Source organism: Danio rerio, chromosome 16, assembly GCF_052040795.2.
Source record: "Danio rerio strain M-AB ecotype USA chromosome 16, GRCz13ab, whole genome shotgun sequence".
NCBI lineage: Eukaryota > Metazoa > Chordata > Actinopteri > Cypriniformes > Danionidae > Danio > Danio rerio.
This window is the reverse complement of record NC_141036.1, coordinates 43,559,637-43,580,255: the sequence shown is the minus strand read 5'-3', so window position 1 is coordinate 43,580,255 and position 20,619 is coordinate 43,559,637. Positions and strand designations below refer to the sequence as shown.

The window sequence follows — 20,619 nt, the reverse complement described above, 5'->3', positions numbered from 1 at the left end:
AAAAAAAAAAAAAATAATATATATATATATATATATATATATATATATATATATATATATATATATATATATATATATATATATATAATTCAAAGCTAATTATTCTGACTTTAACTATATATTGCTTTACCATGTTTTAACCATAAGCCTTAGAAGCTGGCAAGGTGTAGAAAAAGAAAAAAAAAGAGAAGAGAAAAAAAAGGTAAAAAAAAAAAACATATATTAGTCCGAAAATAGTAATCAATAATAATAATATTAATATTATTATTATTATTAATAATAATAATAATAATAAGAAAAATCTATAAAACAAACAATAAAATCCAAATATTTAAATTCAAAACCATTTATACATTATATATATATATATATATATATATATATATATATATATATATATATATATATATATATATATATATATATATATATATATATATAAATATTAACAATAATAATAATAATCTGATCAATTAGAAAACACATTAAACGTATAGTCCTATAATTTATGTATCTGTTGTGCAGTTTTATTTTTAAAAATACTAAATACTGTCTTAATACTTTGATAAATAAATCCCTACAGTTCTAAAGATTCTTCCCATTGATACTGTCAGCAATCTTTTTTTTCCCATTTACTTATTCTTACCATGCCATCACTCATCTCAAACCTGCTTTCCTCTCAGTACTGTTACAAACAATATATAGACAAAAAATAATTACACTTCTATGAAACTCTTTCTGTCAGAATAAAACATCTGCGTCTCATTTACAGTTTGTGCAACCCATGATGATCTTTTTTTAAACAAAGAATAACAGCAAAAAATAGCACACTCTATTACGCAGTCTTCATGTTAATTTACCTGAATGAGTCAGTAGAACGTGGGTGAGGAACGTCTTGAGGAGGCTGAGGATATTTTAGGAGTTTAAATGCGTCCATACAGAGTCTTTTCAGAGTATGTGAACCTTTACTTTGAGAGTGTTCTGGCTTGTTTTTTTCACACTATCTAAGAGGAAGTGGTTAAATACGTGAAGCCTACATGACAGATGCGTTCTGCCCTGTTGCCTGGTCTCAGTTCCGGATTATAAATTATCAAAATGCATTCATCTTAATCCTAACAGCTCCGATTCAATTCAAAACATGACAGCTGTGAAATTAAAACACATAATATGCCGACTGAAAAGAGAAGAAACACATTTCTTCTTCCATGGGGAAAAGCAAATGTGGCATGCGATAGCCTACAGGTGATCTTTGAGGATATCTGCAGGTGGAAAGTACAGTTTCTGCTCTCAGATTACGTTCAAAGTTTCGTTGAGGCAAAGTCAGTTCACTCATTTCCGAAAATCCCCTCAGACTATACATATTTCAGCCTTGAAATTGGTTTGAAAGAGCGAAGTGTCCGCAAAATGGTGAAGATTGTGTTTTCATTTAAGACACACAAACATTATTGCAAATGAAGGTTCCATGTAGAACTTATAACATATTTGAAATCTTTCAGAGCACAAAATGTAATGAAAAAATTGGCCATAATTTAACTTCTTAGTCTTGATGTTAGTTAATATTGTGTATTGTCAATACCACTATAATTTATGCTTGTTGTTGAACTTTGCCTTTCTCTTTTCTGTTTTGTAAACTTTTAAATGATTTGTGTAATGAGAGGGAACTAAATACATAAATACATTATTAATAAATGTTTTGTTAATAAACTTCTGAACAAAATTAACTTAAATTTTCCTTAATAAAATGGTAACCATGTGACTATAAAAAAATAATTGTATTTCATTCATTCATTTTCTTTTCGGCTTAATCCCTATTTATCAGGGGTCGCCATAGCGGAATGAACCGCCAACCATTCCAGCATACGCCTTACACAGCGGATGCCATTCCAGTTGCAATCCAAAACTGGAAAACACCCATACACCCTTGCTTTCACACACATAAACTACAGCCAATTTAGTTTATTCAATTCACCTGTAGCGCATGTTTTTTTTACTGTTTGGGAAACCGTAGCACGCGGAAGAAACCCACGTCAACACAGGTAGAACATGCACACTCTTCACAGAAATTCCAACTGACCCAGCTGGGGCTCGAACCATCAACCTTCTTGCTGTGAGGCGATTGTGCTACCCACTGCTCCACCGTGATGCCCTAATTTGTATTTTAAAATGTTATTTATTTGGTACATGTTTTACTGTATTTTAAACGTCTTAATCAATATTATTCAGATTGGTGTATATTTATTATTAAATTGAATTTAGTTTAGCTACTTAACTCATTATTTTTATTTTAAAAAAGCATTTGTACAACCCAGATTTACTAAAAAAAAAAAACAATTTGCAGAAGCATACTTCAAGTCAATTTTATGATCTCTTATCAGGTACAACTTGTCAATATCATATAAAATTTACTGAATGTTTACTCCCTAATTAAGTAAAAGTGAATTGATTATCTTTATTTTTCAGTCTATATATATTGAAATGAACCAAGTAATGTCAAGTTCTTGTTTTAGCAGAAGGAATTGTTTATCCATTTAAATAAATCTTACTAGTTACAAATTAGTACAATTAGTGTAATTTGATTTAATTAAGACACACAGCTCCACTTAAAATGTGTTATTTCATTTTATTCTAAGCAAATTGAACCCAAGAGCAAATTTACTTTAAAAATCCCTATTGATCTCAGAGGTAACTGAGCTATGGCTTTCTGAGTGATGCGTCAAACATGAATGCTGATAACAAAAATGCCAAGACTTAAAGCATGAGTGCTTCTCCTCTGCAAGGTGGTAACCTAAGGTCACTTTATTTTGATGGTCCATTTGTTGAATTTAAGTTACATTGCATCTACATGCCAACTTATACTCATTAGGATTATAAAGGCTGATTTATACTTCTGCGTCAAACGCCGGCGTATGCTACGGCGCTGACGCATAGCCCTTCGCCGTGGTCGTCGGCGTCACTGACCTGCACCTCTCAAAAAATTTAACTACACGTCGCAACGACGCGTAGCGTAAGCTCTGTGATTGGTCGGCTTGGTAGCGCTGACGAGTCTGGGCGGTACCGAGAGCCGCGCGAATGGCGCGATTGTTTACAAGTGTGGAGTCCCGTGAAGGAGCTCCGGATGTAAAGTTTTGTTTTGTGTTTACCTCATAGTTTAAGTTGTTGCACGTCCGCCGTTTCCTGCCTCAAAATGAGCGAGTTTGAGCCACTTGTACATCCCGGAATTTGACTACACCAAAAAGGCATTTCTTCCTATGTAGTACTGTTTTGCAGCCACAACATTATTAAATCATACACTGAAAAAAATCCATACATTGGATCGGACTCCAATAACTCTAAAACATTATTTTTCAATTCAATTATAAAATGTACAATGTTGTTGCTTTTTTTCCCTCAACAAGTGCAATTTTGCCCATGGCTTTTAGTCAATTTTTTTTGTACATTTATATGATAACAATATAATTAAATTGAAAAAACAAAACAAACAAAAAAAACTTTTTTAATGTCATGTATAACATGTTATGTACATACCAAAACAGGGTCATGCCAGTAGCTTTTTGGTTTTGACTAATTCGTATTTTCATAGTTTACATGAAGACAATAATGTAAAAAAAAAACTTATAATCTGCATTCTGAAAGGCATAAGTTGGTAGTTTCAGGAACCCCAAATGCCAAGATTGTAAATTAAACATTTTTCATCATTAGTTTAAAATATTGTTGTGTAAAGCCCTATTTATTTTCTAAAAAATACTACATTTAAAAGTTCATTGACTCAAAAATGAGACTTTCTCTCGAGTGTCTAAATAAATGCTTGTTTCAACAACATTTCACTATTCTATATTAATGACATAAATAGCCAAATCCACCCTTGATTATTTTTCACCTCATTTCACAACAAAGTAACACGTTTTTCCTGTACCTTCAGGTGAGCAGAGAAAGTGTCATGTACACATTTCACATATAACATAAATGTCTTTTCTCTTCGCTTATTGCAACTCACAGCATCATAGAAACCCTTCCCGACTTCATTACAAATAAATTATACTTTTAAATGATCCCAGCATGGCAAACAAGCCCAGCTTTTAGACGGAGGTATGAATAATAAAGAACGAGAGCGAACCAGAGAGCAAGCATTAGCATTTAATTTCTACAGATTTAACACCAAATAAAGTTCCATTTTTCTGTGTTCATTTATTTATTTTTTTCCACCTTCCTGCTTACATTGATGTGCGCATAAAAGCAGGCTGGGTTAATCTCCCTGGCAACGCGGGCGCTCTGGCTCTCGGGTAGTTTCTTTAATTCCTCTGGTGTGTGTATACACGACTTTAGGGTCACACCGTATTAGTTCCCCCTGCCTCTGGCTGCTATAAGCCATCCCGAGTATAAAGATCAGTTCCTTCCATTCCATGCTGAGTGTGACCTGAAGTTAACCAGCTGAGCTGTGCTGAAACCACTCACTGGAGTACAAACTGCCTCTACTATCAGCTGTTTATTTGTGTGCACTGTCTGAGTTGTTTTAGTGGTTGGCTTGTTAACTCGTTCTTTTCCTCCGAGGAGATTTTGCTGCATTCTTCAATTGGTACAAAATGCTGCTGCCAGGCATTTCTCTTAGAATTACTCCAGTTTGGGCTTTTGTAGACTGGTTTCCTGTAGAATTTAGGATTTATTTAAAGGTCCTATTGATGGTTTCTAATGCGTTGCATGGCATTTCCTCAAAATGTTGTGTATAGCTTAACTTTAAATAAGCCTATATTTCTCAAATATGGTGATCAAAACCAGAATAGGGAAGCATTGTTTCTGGTCACACATCCTTAGTTATGATCGCCATTCATTAACAATAGAAAGTATAGTAATAATAGAACAGTTCAGTTTCCTATTAGTTATTATTTACCCGACAAAGTCAATAACAAGCTGAAACATTTTTAAGAAATTTAGGGAATGATCTTAATTGGACAGTTTTATTTATATAACCGATTCATTATAGGGGAGGAAAGAGTTAATAGGCACATAGTCTCACAGGGTTGTGTTTATTCTCTTAATAAGTTATGGGGACTTTGCGCATAACGTGCATTAAACTAATCAGAGTCTTATCTCCCATTCCCTTTAAGAGTCAGTTGCGTCACGCCATGGCACATTTGCTTTTTTCATGACGGACTTTCTAAGTAGAATAACTGAATGCTTCACTGGCGTTAAACAGACCATCTGTGCAAGATAAAGAACGAGCCACCTCCATTTAGCCTCTTTACTTTCTCTTCCTCTTTACTTTTACTCTTTACTCCTTTACTTTTTTGGATAAGGAAACAATGTTGTACACACTCTACTAAAGACATCCATTAGCCTATTTATTTAATTTAGTTTTTTTAAGTGCAAAGATTTGTTTCAAAACTATTTCTAAATTCAGTTCTAATTTCCAGCAAATTAATAAATGAACAATAATAATGAAGTATGCTCAAAAACCTGTTATAGTATGTCCAGACACACGTCCTATTCTTATAATAATAATAATAATAATAATAATAATAATAATAATATAAAAGCAATTTGTCGTGAATAAACTAAAAAAAGTTATACTTATACTTATATTTTTTGTAACCTTTTATTCTTTCATAAGTAAAGATATTTGTGTGTTACTGTCCATCCTGTGTGTATTAAGCGATGTGTAAGTGTTTGAGCCTGCATAGACACATAATTAACACACTTTGCACTGGACTTTAGACCAGCTTTCATTTGGTCCATGGCGCTGTATATTTTAGTTCTTCAAATTAGCAATGCGCCAACAATGCACCTTAACACATCTCTATTTTAGAACAGCACACACATGAGTCCACAAAGTGCCACTAATGGATTAGCAATTTTTAATTAGGGTTGCGCTGGTCTGATAATAGCAACAAATTGCACCTTGTTTCTATAACACGCCAATAGTACAACAGTATTAGAGGTACAATAACAGACTATACATTCTATCAACTTTTAATTATTTTTATTATTTTTATTTTTTAAAGTTTATAAAATGGTTAATGTTTAAACCAGTATGCTATTGGCTGATTAGTTTTAATAGTTAGTAGTTTAAATTGAATTTAGTTCATGTTTTTTTTAAGAAAAGTGATCAGTAAATAAAATATTCAAATGTCCAAAACTGCATGATTAGAGAAATATTAATCAACCATTAATCATATGCTCAACAGAAATGAGTGTAAATAATAATTTAAAATAATAATAAATAACAATTTAGATATATACTCTTTTAGATGATTATTGTACAGTAATATAAAAAAATATTTACCCAAAACTAAAATGTCTGTCATAATTTATTCACTCTCTACATGTTACAAAACTGCTGAACAGTAAAGAAAATATTTTAAAGAAATCTGCAACCACTGACTTCTATAGATATGTTTTTCCTATTATGGGTGTTTCTGGATTTCAGCTTTCTTCAAAATATCTTCTTTTGTTTCAACACAGAAGGCTTAAAACCACTTGAGGATGAGGAAATAGTGAGTTCATTCTTACCACACACTTTTAATTGGCGCCAACAACTTGCTATTTTTAAAACCTTGACTTGAAAATTCTCTCTCTTTTTGAATCTGACCTTTTTTTTTTTTGCATATTGCTAATACTGTTATTTAACCAGATGCTTTTTCATAATAATTAATTGACTTGAAAAACATCAACCATTTTCCTTTGTTTGAACTCGCCTTTTTTGTTCTCCCATTTTTAAAAGTGTGCAGATGTTCGTCCTTCTCCATCATCTGAAACAGCTGAAGGATGCTCAGTTAGCGAGAAATATAAAAGTTAGTTCAGACCACAGTGAAGCTGAAGAGTTTGATGCAGCGGTAATGAAGTGATATTAGGAAGACGTATGTTGTGCACTCAGCCACCTAATGTATTTCCAGCCAGCTACGCCTTCATCTGACGAAACCCGACGGAAGACTGAGCAGAGGCCACTTCATGTTGCACTTTTGCGAACGTATATTTATATCTCTGATGAATTGACAGCCGAGTCCCACCGAGGCACAATAGGAACACAAGCTGGTGGATCTTTTAGTGTCTGTCTGCATTGACTGCGGGGGCTGGAGAGGCAGTAAAAACTCTCTCATAAGCGTGTTTGACACTTCTATCGCAGTGCTGCCAAACGCTCCGGGGTCCGCTTTATATTTTATCCTCTCGCTGCAGTGTCAGCCTGCACGAGAAGGCACTTTTTAAATTGCTCTGCACACTCGATTTACACTGTGTTTCTCCCCAATGAAACGGGTCTCCATCAAGCTCACAGCAGACGCCATGTATAATCACTCTTACTTTTAGAGCCGCATCTTATGGATCTTGAAAGCATTGTAATATTGCATGGGTGTTTACACAGAGGAAGTGATTGCAGGTGGTTCTTGTAGTAAAACGCTTTTCTTATTTAGTTGTTGTCTTGTTCCAAATATCTCTTAAATCAAGATGCATTTTCTAGACAAGCAAAAATATTATCTTGTTTTCAGGAACAATTAGTCAAAATTAAGGGAGTTTTTTTCTTAAAACAAACAAAATTATCAGCCAAAGGGGTAAGCAAAATAATCTTGTTTTTGAAATAAGTTTATTCTTCTTACCCTATTTGGCAGATTATTTTGATTGTTTTAAGAAAAAACTCACTTAATTTTGACATAACATTTCTAAACAAGACAATATGTTTTGCTTGTCTAGACAAAGGTACTTGGTTTAAGAATTTTGAGATATTTTGATTAGAAACAAGACAAAAATTCTAAGAAAGAAAAGTATTTTGCAGTGTATATTCTGAGTGCAAGGCATTAGAAAATCATGGGAGTAGTTGGGTTGTAGTTCAGGTTTAAATTAAACCATTTAAAGGTGCAGTGTGTACATTTAACACCCAATTGTTCAACTAGGTATTGCACACAAAAGAAGGAATATTTTCCATATCAAAAAAGTTTTTGTCCTAACCAACACCTGAATTGTATTTCAGAAACGGATTCTATTTCTTGCAGCTGAACAACAAGATAAACTGGCAATGTTCACCTCAGGTACATCTTTTGTTGATTTATACTTCTGCGTCAAACGCCGGCGTATGCTACGGCGCTGACGCGTAGCCCTTCGCCGTGGCCGTCACTGACGTGCACCTCTCAAAAAATGTAACTACACGTCACAACGACTCGTAGCCCAAGCTCTTTGATTGATCGGCTTGGTAGCGCTGACGAGTCTGGGCGGGGCCGAGAGCCGTGTGAATGGTGCTAGCCTGATGGAACGATTGTTTACAAGTGTGGAGTCCCGTGAAGGAGCTCCGGATGGAAAGTTTTGTTTTGTGTTTACCTCATAGTTAAAGTTGTTGCACGTCCGCCAGTTCCTGCCTCAAAATGAGCGAGTTTGAGCGAATTGTACATCCAGGAAGTGTCAGGAAAACAAAACAGCAGCGAAGAAACTCGACACAGAGGAACAAGTGTTAATGTAGACCAACAGAGACAGCGCGCAGAAGTATAAATGCACAGCTACGCGCGTTGCATGCACCGTGGGTTACGCCGGTCACTTGACGCAGAAGTATAAACCAGGCTTCATGTACTTTATTCAGTGTAAGTGCTAAAAATGCAAGTTTGAATGCCATTTTAGATTACATGTATTGCCATACTGAAAGCAGCAGCAGATCTTGAAAAAAAATTGTTTGAAATCGAACTTTAGTACTGTGATTCTGTGCAAGTTAACACATATAAGTGATTTAGCATCTACATTTAATCATGTAAAAGAGGTTCAATATGTATTAATTACATTATAAACCTTACCATTTGTTGGAGTGCAGTAAGTGCTCTATTCGGTGCTTCTGAATGGCTGTATTTAAATATCTGTTGTGCTTCATCTGGTATAAACAGCCACGTTGCTTATCACTAAATATCTCCTCACGTAGCGTGTTGTTAGGACATGGGGTTTCAACGCAGCCTGCTCACCTAATGTTTACGCTCGTAATATTTATATTTATTGCTAATTAATAACCTCATGCGGAAATCTACGTCTCACTTCGGAGGCTGTTACTGTCCAGTAGAGGCTGCATTTTAGTGGACACACACTTTGAGAGCCTTTCTGACTGATCGAATGAATAAAATACGCTGTTTTCCACAAAGGCAACCTAGAGTGCTTAAATATAATTGCCTAAATGGGCGGGTTAAAGGGTCCAAAAGACAGCCATTCCGGCACGTAACCAACATTTTCAAAGCAGAATATCTGACTTTAGCATTGTTTTTCAGATAAACAAGAATGTTCACCTGGCATTTTTCTTAAATATCTGCAAACATATTATGGTATTTTTATGCTTTAGAAGAGTCAAAAACTTACATACGGCAACTTTAAGTTCTGGCAATTATAATTGCAGAAGTTCATAGTTGCCATTTTGCGTTTACAAGCTATAGCTGCTACATAATCAAATACGATTAAATTCTAAAACAATATAGGGTACTGTTTAGAAGTCTACACAGCAAGATCAACAGTGTCAATAGAACTCTGAGAAAGTGAATTTTAACACTTTACCGTTGTATATATAATCCACACCGGCCAAAGTTAAATTAACGTTTTCAAAAGTGTAAACAATTTAATACTGGCTCAAGTGTGAAGGACTATTATGACCCCTGTCATGGAAATTAAAAGTAAACCAGGAATTATCAGGAAACAGAAATTTAAACACTTTCTTCACGTAAAGAAGCTTGTTTCCTTGTTTCAAAATTATCCCTGGAAGGGGGGTGGGGGTCCCATTGGTGCCCAAACCTTTTACTAAAACTACGAGTAGTTTTACCTTAAAGCCAATTCACATGGCACAGATGGCAAAAGACACTTTATTAGGTTTTGCCGGATCAGAGTATTACCCCTGTCAGTGTCTGTTGGCATCTGTCGGAGCTTGTTTTTGCCACCAGAACATGCTGAATCAGCATTTTGGTGTTGTAGAATGCCTGAGATTTGTTGTGCTGTAGTCCTGTGGTTGTCTGCTTTTGCCACCATCTGTCAGAGCATTAAGAAATGGCCTTTAAAGGGCACCTATGATGAAAATCATCTTTTTGAAGCTGTTTGGACAGAACTGTGTGTAGGTATAGTGTGTCCACAGCTATATTGGGGTGATATAAAGACAATAAAGCTGCGTCCCAAATGGCACACTATACACTATGCACTCATGCACTATGTACTTATGCACTTACACACTCAACAGGATAGTATATGTATGAAGTGGTGTCCCAAATGGCACACTAATGTTTTTTTACTAAGCGGAAATTCAAACCGTTTCCCTAATGACGTTTGACGGTTGCCAAATCAGTGACATAAACAACAGAATTATCAAATAATACCTGCCATGAGTATTGCCGCATTCACCATCGGGAGGCGCTATAATCACTCTCGTTGGAGAAATTTGCTTTCACCATCCAAAATAAATAAAGTTATCCAACATGTGCGTCCGATAGCTCCGCCCCTTCCGCTACGTATGCAAACCTGCGGTCGTTGAGTGCGTGAAGTGTCCATCATTACACACTTCATTTTAGCGGCTGAATGAGTGCATCATCCGGGTAATTAAAGTGCACTTAGGATTTTTAGAGTTTTCAGTGTGAACACACTACTTACACTGTTTATACTACAAAATGGCGTAGAATAGTGCATAAGTATGCGATTTGGGACGCAGCTTGTGTCTCTTTCTTTATTTCCTGATGTTAAAATAGGATCCAAATCCCTCCCATTTTGAGGCCAATCACAACGTGATGTAGTTGAGGTTTCCCCGCCCTCTGAATTGATTGACAGCCATGTATTAACAAGTCTCCGTAGTAATGCTTATAATCATATAAACAAGAAAGTACTTGCGCAAAACAACTGGGAATAAAGGATCTGTTCAGCTCGCTGTGATCATCAATCATCATCAAATGTGATCAAGAATGAGTTTTACAAGTTTAAAACGTTTTAAAACAGTGCATGTTTGTGATAAATCACAGCGATTTTACAGTCTTTACTTTATCACCACAACCACATTTCAGTACAATTAAAAAAGAAGATGTTATAATCCCAAGTTTGTGGATGTTTAATCGGGTTTATTTTGTACATTAACATAACGGATATCCATACAGCAGTGAATGTTAACATGTATGCTGTCAAATTTGCCTTGCAAAAACAGTGCAAAGTGAGGTGAGCTGTTTGTGTGTGTCTGAGTGTGTGCGTGAATTTAGCAAAAACATTGTGTGTGACTCATTGTTGCAGAAAGGCTTGAATTAACTCCACAACTAGTATATTAAATAAGCATTGGGGAAATTCTTACTGTAGTTTTTCTCACAAACGTTACATGAGATCTGCTTTCTTCAGCAGAGAAAAATAGAGAATTTTATAGTGTTTATATCAACAAGATTATTTTTATGATCATATAACAAATTGTGGTTATGTGCATATGAAATTACTAATAACAAATGTGACATTAATTTACTCTTTATTTCTTTGCATTTTATAATTGTAAACTATAAAATCTTGAGTCTCCTCAGAATTTGTGTCTCATTTTGTGTGCCGACTGACAGTTGTTTGCTACTCTCTTTTCCCCCTGGTCTGTCAGCCACAGAGTGAAAGCCTCTCCTTCCACTACTTTCAGCGCTCCACGGCCATCTTGAAGCAATTTTTTGAAGGAATTCTGACTGAAAGAGAGGGGTTTCATGGCCCTTAAAGCAGCAAGCCAGCAAACTCCAATGAAGTATACTCAATCTGATCTGTTTAATTGTCCTTCTATTCTTCCTCTTCACTTTCTTTCTACTTCAGCAGAAGCCATCAATCAGAATAAGGCAGTCGCTTACAGATTTAAAAAAAAGTCCCTGGGGATGAGTAGTTTTAGAAACACAAAGACAGAAAATGAACTCTGACAACAGGAGGCTGTCTGATTAGTTTAAATGAAGCCAGGTGCACTGCCCAAAAAAACTATCACACAGAAACTTTCAGAGTAGTAATGACACAAAACATTTCTGTCACACTGCAGCGTTTTTCAGGAAGAAAAGGACGTTTTGCAATCATTAATTCAAATGAGGGCTCAACTAACATGTGATTTCTATTCATCAAACCATGCTTTGTAACAGGCCAGGGTGCCATGACAAAAAAAAAAAAAAAACTATCATTTGAACAACAATCTCACCACCGTCTGCGTAATCAAAGGAATGCTATAATCTGTGCCATTTGGCAAATAACAGTTAAAGCGCATGAGTTAGCGAAATGGAGTCACAGCGAATAAATAAATAAAATATATGGATGACACATGGCTATTATTTTTCTTTATATGGTGGGAGTGGATCAGTCTGTGTTTGTGCCATTAATTGATAGGCTTTTAGAGGGTGTGCTGGTGAGGGAAAGATGTGGCGGAGTGGCAGGTTGCCAAGCATGTCGATGTAGGCAGATAAAAACAATGGGAGAAAGATGTGAGCGAGATCCTCCCTGAGGCCAAGAGGGAGTAAGCTATAAAGAGGTAAATGAATACTAATGGAAAGATGATTGGCACAGAAGATGGGACACAAATGGAAGGGCACGAGGACAGGGCAGGACGACGAGTGATCACATAAAAAATGCAGCAGTACCGCCCTAGTAGAGGTCAGCGTAAAAATACTACACACTGTTTCTCTGAATTGGCTAACATGGTATATTAAATAAAAGTGTGCTTTTAGAATATAATTGAAAAAATGAGCCTGGTTTTTGTCTCAAACACCTGGGTAGATGCTGAGCAGACCTGAGGACTGGAAGGATGTTTATTGTATGAATCTAGGATTTTGGACTCTGTACATTTTTTATACAATTTTCAATGTTCAGATGATTATTAATAATTTAACAATTAATTAGCAGTTCTTTGATTAATTAAGTTCTAAATTCTTAGCTGCAGATAGTCATAAGTCATTAACATACTACATGCAGTTGCGCTGATGAACGGTTTAATTATTATTTAGAATTCATTTTTATTTGCATATTTTCTCATTTTAATTGGATTTAGTAATTTTATTTTGTGATTTTATAGTTTTATTTATTTGAATGAAACATAAAAACAATATGTTTTTAAATTTATTTAATTATTTTAATGAAAAGAAGCTTTTGGTGATCATAGTACAGATTAATTTGAATATTTTACATCAAATGTGGTTTTAAAACCATGAACGTATGCCAATATCCTTCAAACCACAAGGTTTACCCATTTGTCACCAATATTTTTTTATAAGTTTAAATAGAAATACATTTTGTATGAATTCTCATTCTTCCACATATGCAGAAACACGATAGACAGGGGTGGACTTAACCAAGAAGCAAAGTAAGCAGCTGCTTTGGGCCTCGTGGAATTAGGGGGCCCTGACCTATGACAAAAGGCATACATTAATCATATAGCTCATTTATAAATGTTCATATGTTGTAAAATAGGTCTACAACAATTAAGATTTGTACTTTATTACTTCTTTTCAAAAATGGACCGTTCCTTCCTTACTGCACATGCGCAAGTAAGTGTATCGGTTCAAAGACACCGCCAGTCTGCCAGCAATCAGCGTAGAGCTGACGTAGATAGAAGTAGATAGAGTGTGCAAGAGTGAGAATTTTGAGAAAATTTGAGAAGTAGAAATGAGACAAACAATAAAACACAGCTATACCTCTGAGATCCTGCTTTCTGGTTGAAACACCTGTCAGACGATGAACGCTGTGAGCTTGTTAATAGAGGGTCTGTTCAAATAAAATAACATTTTCCAGTAAAAAGTAAAGTCTGCTCACAAACAGCCATTATTCAATTCAAATTAAAAAAATGGTAAAAAGATTAGTTTAATAAACTGAGAATTAAATTTGTTGAAATGTTTATTAATTAATTAATTTGTTTGTTTATTTGTTTGTTTGTTTGTTTGTTTATATTAAATCTAATCATAAAAATGGCAAATTATCTTCACATAGTTTTATTTGTGAATTTATTACATTTAATTTTACAATAAGAAGATAAAAGTTCCTTCAATATTAAAATATATAAACATCCTTCAAATATTTTGGTATATACCTTTTATTGAAATTTATTTTTTAAATTTTTAATATACACTTTTTTTTTTTTTTACAAAAAAAAAACAATAAAAAAAAACTAATCTACAGAGAAATAATATGTATAGAGAAAGAGAATGCTTTGATGCTAGGTGCCCATTTCTGGAATTGCTGGGGCCTCCAAATCACTAAGTTACTTTCACTAAATTTACTAAGTGTAAATTCACTAAGCTATTCTTCCACCATGAGCACAGACATACGCTTTCATTTTTAAAAAATGACAATGCCCAGAGTATGACCCAAATACACTAATGAAATTCACTGTTGATTATCTTAATTATCTTTTTTATCGATTCACCATTGCGGCTTTAATTTCTCTGCCTCTCAGAAATCCACTGTGCAATTAAAATTTTTTTTTTGTTCTGCATGAGTGTACAGGGTTTGAAATGTTATATGCGCCATGGCGTACTATAAATATAGAATTTCATAGCAGTTACATTCAATCATTATCCCACTAACCCTTCCCAATTAATTTCCACTCCAAGGGTCATCTTGGTCGCGAGGCTGTTTTTAACAGCCGTTTGAATGTTGGGGCATTTCCTGAGCACTTTGTTCTGATGGTTTGTGTAGAGCTTCACACTATAACAGTCATTTCAATTTTCCTTTAAGAGCAAATTTATTATAGTGTATAAAGGGGTCATGCGTAACAACTGTAAGAGCTGTTCAACTGCCATTTGTCCATACAATTTTTTTTTTGACATTCATAAACTGTCATGTGTCATCTTTAAATGAATACCAGAATAAATTGGCATTAATACTGATTTTTTTTACAGCATTGGCCAGTTGTCTGATGAACATGAAAATTGCTGCAATAAGTAATATCTTTGTCACCGGTCAACATTAATCAAACAATGAGTAAGACTAGAGGATTGTAAATACAAGTAATGAATTTACAGTCTGGATATTTTTATGCAAAATAAAGTGAAGTTTTGTGAAATGTCGTGGCTGGAGTCCATTATATTTTCCTCATACTGAACGAATAATTTACCCCAATTATTTTTACACTCATTCATCAAATTAAGTCATCTAATGTGCCATCTTGTACCTCCAGGTCATTCCGCGTTTTAGCCATTTCACAGGAGGCAAATATTCAACTGAATGTGGATTAATCAAAGCCAACACAACTGCAAAGACAGAAAACAGTAAGTGTTTGTCTAATTGTGCATTGTTTTGAATGGTTTAGACGTCAATGCAAATGCTAAGTGACCAAATTATTCTGGTGCAATGTTAAATACATTAAGTGTTTGACACAATAGTGACTAACACATGATGAAATGGTTTAACTGTTGTAATCACTAGTCAAGAGATCTCTTCATAAACTGCAACAGATTGTCTGAACTGGGATCAGAACTACATTTACAGAGTTTTAAAGCAGAACGTTTTTAATACAATTTAAATGTTGTGTGGTATTTAGATTGTATATAATGTTATTTGATTATATGAAGATTAATAAAGGATGCTTTTCACACCTGTAGATCAATTTTATTAGTTCCAGACCATGGATTACAATTGTTAGAATTTTGTTTTAAGTTCTTGGTGCGGTTCGCTTTCACATGGCAAAGTTCTCTTCTCACATTGGCTCAGTACTGTACCTATTCTTCCACAAAAGCACATTTTGCAAATGTGCATAAAAATAACGGTTGATTAAAACTTCAAGATTTGCATGAGTTTTGAAAATGCGCATAAAAATCATATAGACATAACTAAGTAAGATAAACTTTTTATTCGATTAGAAAAGATACACATAAACTACAATGGAAACACTTTTACCGAACAAATTCCAGTATGTGCATTAAAAAAAGTCATGTGATTTGTAAGCATTTCAGTATTAGTGTTATTATATGATTAATGACCTCCAGAACTGTCAAGAGCTTATGCGCTCGGCATCTCAAGCCTTCAAATGCCATCACGTATTCATTGCATGTCAGCATTTGTCTTCTGAGTCGCAAGTCATTTATTAAATAAGTAAAAGATTCACGCAGCGTCTCCTACCGCAGAAAATTCTGTTTTTACTGTTGATATTTGGCACCAGTTAAAAAGGAATTGACAAGTTTGTTCTTTGACTCGTTGTATAGAAATGCTGCTTTATTCGCACATTTTTTATGCAATATTCCAGTTTTGCGCAAGTTAATTCACATTTTTGAAAATATAGCTACTGTTTATTCCACGGATTCCACTAAGCTGTCATGTCATTATTTTATTTCATGACGATGAGCAATAAGATATTATAAGTGAAAAGGTGCTCTTTAATTTTGAATGGTGAAACTGATATTGTCACCAAATATAAATCGGAGGTATAACTTTCTCAAACACAGTTTCATCTCATTTGCCAAGGTTTGTAAAAATCTATCTATTAATCTATCTATCTTTTGCCCGTCATAACCATAATGCGCTGTGATATATAGCCTGGTTCCAGGCCCTATGGGGGGGGGGTGCTGCAGATCTGCAGAGTGGATGCGCGCGTACCCGAGAGCGGTGTTGTCACGCGCGTACCCAAGAGCGGTGTTGTCGCGCGCGTACCCAAGAGCGGTGTTGTCGCGCGCGTACCCAAGAGCGGTGTTGTCGCGCACGTACCCAAGAGTGGTGTTGTTGCGTGCGTACCCAAGAGCGGTGTTGTCGCGCACCTACTGAAGGGCATGACCGAAGGTGTGCCGCGTCGCGGGGGCACTTTTGATCATTTTGGAAGGGCACTTTCTATCCAAGACTAAAAAGGCCATGTGCACTGCACAGGTTGAGCCCTATGTGTGCACGTGCCTGCCTGGTTCATTAGTTTATTGGATCATTGGATAGTGCTTTCTCACTATAATTGATCCACTTCAGAGTTTGTTTAAACAAAATTGAGACTCGCCAGATTGAGAAACATACTTTTAGGTGTGAAAGCACCCTTAGGGGCCAATCACAGCGAAAGTGCTTTTCTGTTCTGAAAACGCGAGCCGGACCGCAATGCTTTTTTTTTGTTGACAAGAAAAAAAGAAGTGAGGTGTGCTTTTTATGTCACTATGCAAAGACTGAATCAGCTGCATATTTTAAACAAAAAAATAACAATTCAACAAATTATCAAAAAAACATCTTCAAAAGTCTCTATAGTCTTGACATCACAAACACTGCTGTCGCAGTGATAGAGAGGAGAGGGGTCTTGGTTTTGGGAGCTGGGATTGTGGATAAGCTGGTGGGGTAAGATGATTAGAGTTGGGGCTCTAAAAGCTTGTGGAAAGAAATAGTTAGCCAAGCAAGCTCTAATACTCGTTTTTTTCTGATTGCAAAAGCTGGAAGAGACTGTGGAAGGTATGGGTGAAAGCAAAATGTCCTGAATGGAGGGTAGAGGGTCACAGAAGATCTTAACAAATAACCAATTAACAATAACAACATTAAAGGAATGGCCCCAAAATGTTGCTTATGTACTCACATGTCATGCAAGATGTACATGCAAATTGTTTTAGTACACTATAAAATCCAATAGTCAAATTTATCAAATGAAATGAGTGCAGTTAACTCAAGATTTACTGGAAGCTAATTCTACTCATTTGAAAAGAGCTTTGAACTCAGTGTTGAAGGTAATGATTTTCATGTTGGTGGAGATGTTTAATGATCCTCTACACTATAAAACCCAAAAGTCAGCTTTATCAAATGAAAGGAGTGCAATTAACTCAAACTTTACTGAAAGTCAAATCTACTCATTTGAAAAGAGTTTTAAACTGAGTGTTGAAAGTAATGAGATATTTAAATACCTCATTACTTCAGCCTAAATGCGGTGTTCACAGTATAGATTGGTTTACGTCAAATGGTTTGTTGCAATCAGTTTCGGTTTGAGTTGCCTCAACTTATTGTGTTTTACAGTACTCAAGTTGGTTTGAGTCCTCTTCATTTATTGGGTTATTCTGTCCTTAAATTGCTTTGTTTACTCAAATGGATTAAGTTCACAGCACTCATATAGATTAGTTTTTGAACTTAAATGATTTGTTGCAACCAGTTTCCTCTAATGGTTTGAGTTACTTTAAATGTTTGTGTTTTACAGAGTGCTGAAATGTTGAGAGATTGAATGTTTTATTTATTTTATGGCTGTGACTGAAGTCAGCTCTACTTTCTCTCCAGTAATTCAGCTTGTTATTAATGCTCAATCAACTTAATCCCTTAAATATCTCATAACTTCAACTGAAATGGAATTAGTTCACAATACTTATAACAGTTTTTGAACTTAAATGGTTTGTAGCAATTGTTTTTCTCAAACGCTTTTCCTTAAACAGTTTGCGTTACGGTTCCTCAAACGGTTTGCGTTAACTTATTGGGTTTTACACTACACAATTGGTTTTAAGTTTTACTTTGCTCAGATTATTATGCATATACTCAAATGGATTAAGTTCAAAGTACTCATTAGGATTAGTTTTTGTACCTAAATGTTTTGTCACAATCAATTTCCTCAAATGGCTAGAGTTACCTTACCTGAAACCACGATTTATAATAAAAGTCAATGGCCAACATAGTTACACATAGTAACCAGCTACTGTAATTAAATTTACATTTTTGCTGGAAAATAAATTTAAATAAAGTTTTATTGATGTAATTATTGACTTATTTGAAGCAACTTTAGACAACACCCCTCCTAACAATACATTGTAAGAAGTGAAGAAAAAAATCGGAGAAAGTCAAAATATAGTTGAACAGCAAAAACACAAATGTATATTAGATTCATGTTTTTGACAAATATCAAAGGTGACGACAGTGGAGGATGAAAAAAGAGATTTCAGTCCCTCTTGCACAATGAAATCCAGGCATCTTAACGATCTAAGAAACCCATCAAAACTAAACGGCCTCATCCATCGCCTGCTCCAACACATTCTATGTGCTGTTTAACATTAGATTAAGCAATAGCTTTACGTGCAAAGACTGAATCTACTGTTAAAAATGAGAAACACATTGATTTGCTCCTGTCACTGAACCTAAGCTCTGACTTGAATTTATTTTTGCAGAGAATAAAATAACTGATGGTGGAAGGAAAATATGAAAGTGAACAAACGACAAGATAATAAATTGTGTCTATCATGGGGGCCCGAGACCACAAACGAGGACTTCTATCTTCAGATTCAAGGTTAAATGAAGATAAGGAAAAGGAAATGTGTGAATTGTGAGGGAAGAGGGAGGGAGGTGGTCTTTTGCCGCTAGGAAAACCTATCTGAACTTCATCTTTATATCTTGCTTCTGGGCCATCAATTACTGTTTGGACTGTGACAATCCCATGACCTCTGGGCAGAAGTGACCTTAAGTTTTAAAATGAAAATTTCAGAGCACCAAACATGGTTATGATTGGATTAATAAAAAGAAAATGAAGCAAAGCGTTGGGTGAGGAAATAAACGTGCAGTGTAGTGTAAGACTTTAATGAAACATCAGGCCTGGAGCTGAAAAACGAATCAGTTCTGGTTTCTAGGACCAGCGTTACACTGTTTGTTATGGCTTTGTGTGGCTAACTTTGTTCTCATCTCCCAGTCATGGCCAATTTTGGGTATTTTAGGCCAGAGATCTACAGGGGAGATTATTTGAATCCCTGCAAAAGAGCCAAGCAAAAAACTGTATATATATTTAAAGTGCCACTATTATGATATTTTAAGAGTTTTCTAGTTTTATCTTCTAGAATAGGTTAACATGCATACATGGTACATAAATTCTTAGAATATTCATTTCACATTAGCCACTTCCACACGTACAGACTTTTTTGGAAAATTATTGGCAATTTTCTAGAAAAGGATCATGAGCAAACAGGCCCTTTTTGAAAATACAGCTAAATATTTTTTGGCAATTTTCTGAAAAAAGAAGTTGTAAGATTACTGATAATTTCCCAGAATGCTGCACTGTGTGAACGCAGAAGGAAAAATCGCTGGAAAGAGCACGTTCACGTTTTTGAAGATGCTGACGTGAGACGTCTACTCCAGCCAATCAGAACATTCAGACGTATGATCCGTGTTGTTTATGCAATTAAACACCTTTATATACTTCTCCAGACACATTTAGCTGCTAGATATTAGTCAGATAACGTTTTTATGTTCCTTCTTAGTGTCTACTATGGAAAAAATGATCAATAAAATGCTTACGATAAACCGTAGTGAATTTGTGAAGAAGCACCTCTGTGAGTCAGATATGAATATAACCAACAACACAGGTAGTCTTTTGTTTAAAAACCTCACAAGCTGCAGCACACACTCAAATATGTGTTGACACGCGAATAGTCAAATGTACAAGCAAGTGAAGTTTATTTATAAACTAATTTCGAGAGGATCATGTGCTTATGATTGCTTGCAGCCAGCCCCGCATTATTCAATTTATGATTAACCAATCAGATGATTCCTTAGCCACTATAAGTACCCCAAGTTCTATATGACAGCCATCTTCATTTTGAAGAATCCCCCCTTCCACCACTACTTCTCCTCCTTACCTACAGTAGATGGGTGACACGGTGGCCCAGTGGTTAGCACTGTTGCGTCACAGCAAGAATGTCACTGGTTTTAGTCCTTACCAAGCCAGCCAACGTTTCTGTGCAGAGTTTACACACTTTCCCCGTGCTCACGTGGGTTTCCCCTGGGTTCTTCGGTTTCCTCCCA

At 35.3% G+C, this 20,619-nt stretch overlaps 2 protein-coding genes across 8 annotated transcripts in view; both read right to left on the bottom strand.

Annotated features, from left to right (window-relative positions):
• The window catches only part of cep162 (centrosomal protein 162), a 257,947-nt gene that overhangs the window by 65,513 nt on the left and 171,815 nt on the right, over positions 1-20,619 (bottom strand). For 3 of the 6 annotated variants that reach the window (XM_087285983.1, XM_087285988.1, XM_087285994.1), the window contains exon 2: positions 20,535-20,619. The exons of the other annotated variants lie outside the window; for them this stretch is intronic. The gene's annotated coding sequence lies outside the window, so the exon portion shown is untranslated. The remainder of the gene's footprint in view (positions 1-20,534) is intronic. 6 annotated transcript variants of the gene reach the window in all.
• si:ch211-198c19.1 overlaps positions 1-20,619 on the bottom strand; it is a 196,501-nt gene that overhangs the window by 4,067 nt on the left and 171,815 nt on the right. The window contains 1 exon segment of one of the 2 annotated variants that reach the window (NM_001386400.1): positions 861-995. The exons of the other annotated variant lie outside the window; for it this stretch is intronic. The gene's annotated coding sequence lies outside the window, so the exon portion shown is untranslated. 2 annotated transcript variants of the gene reach the window in all.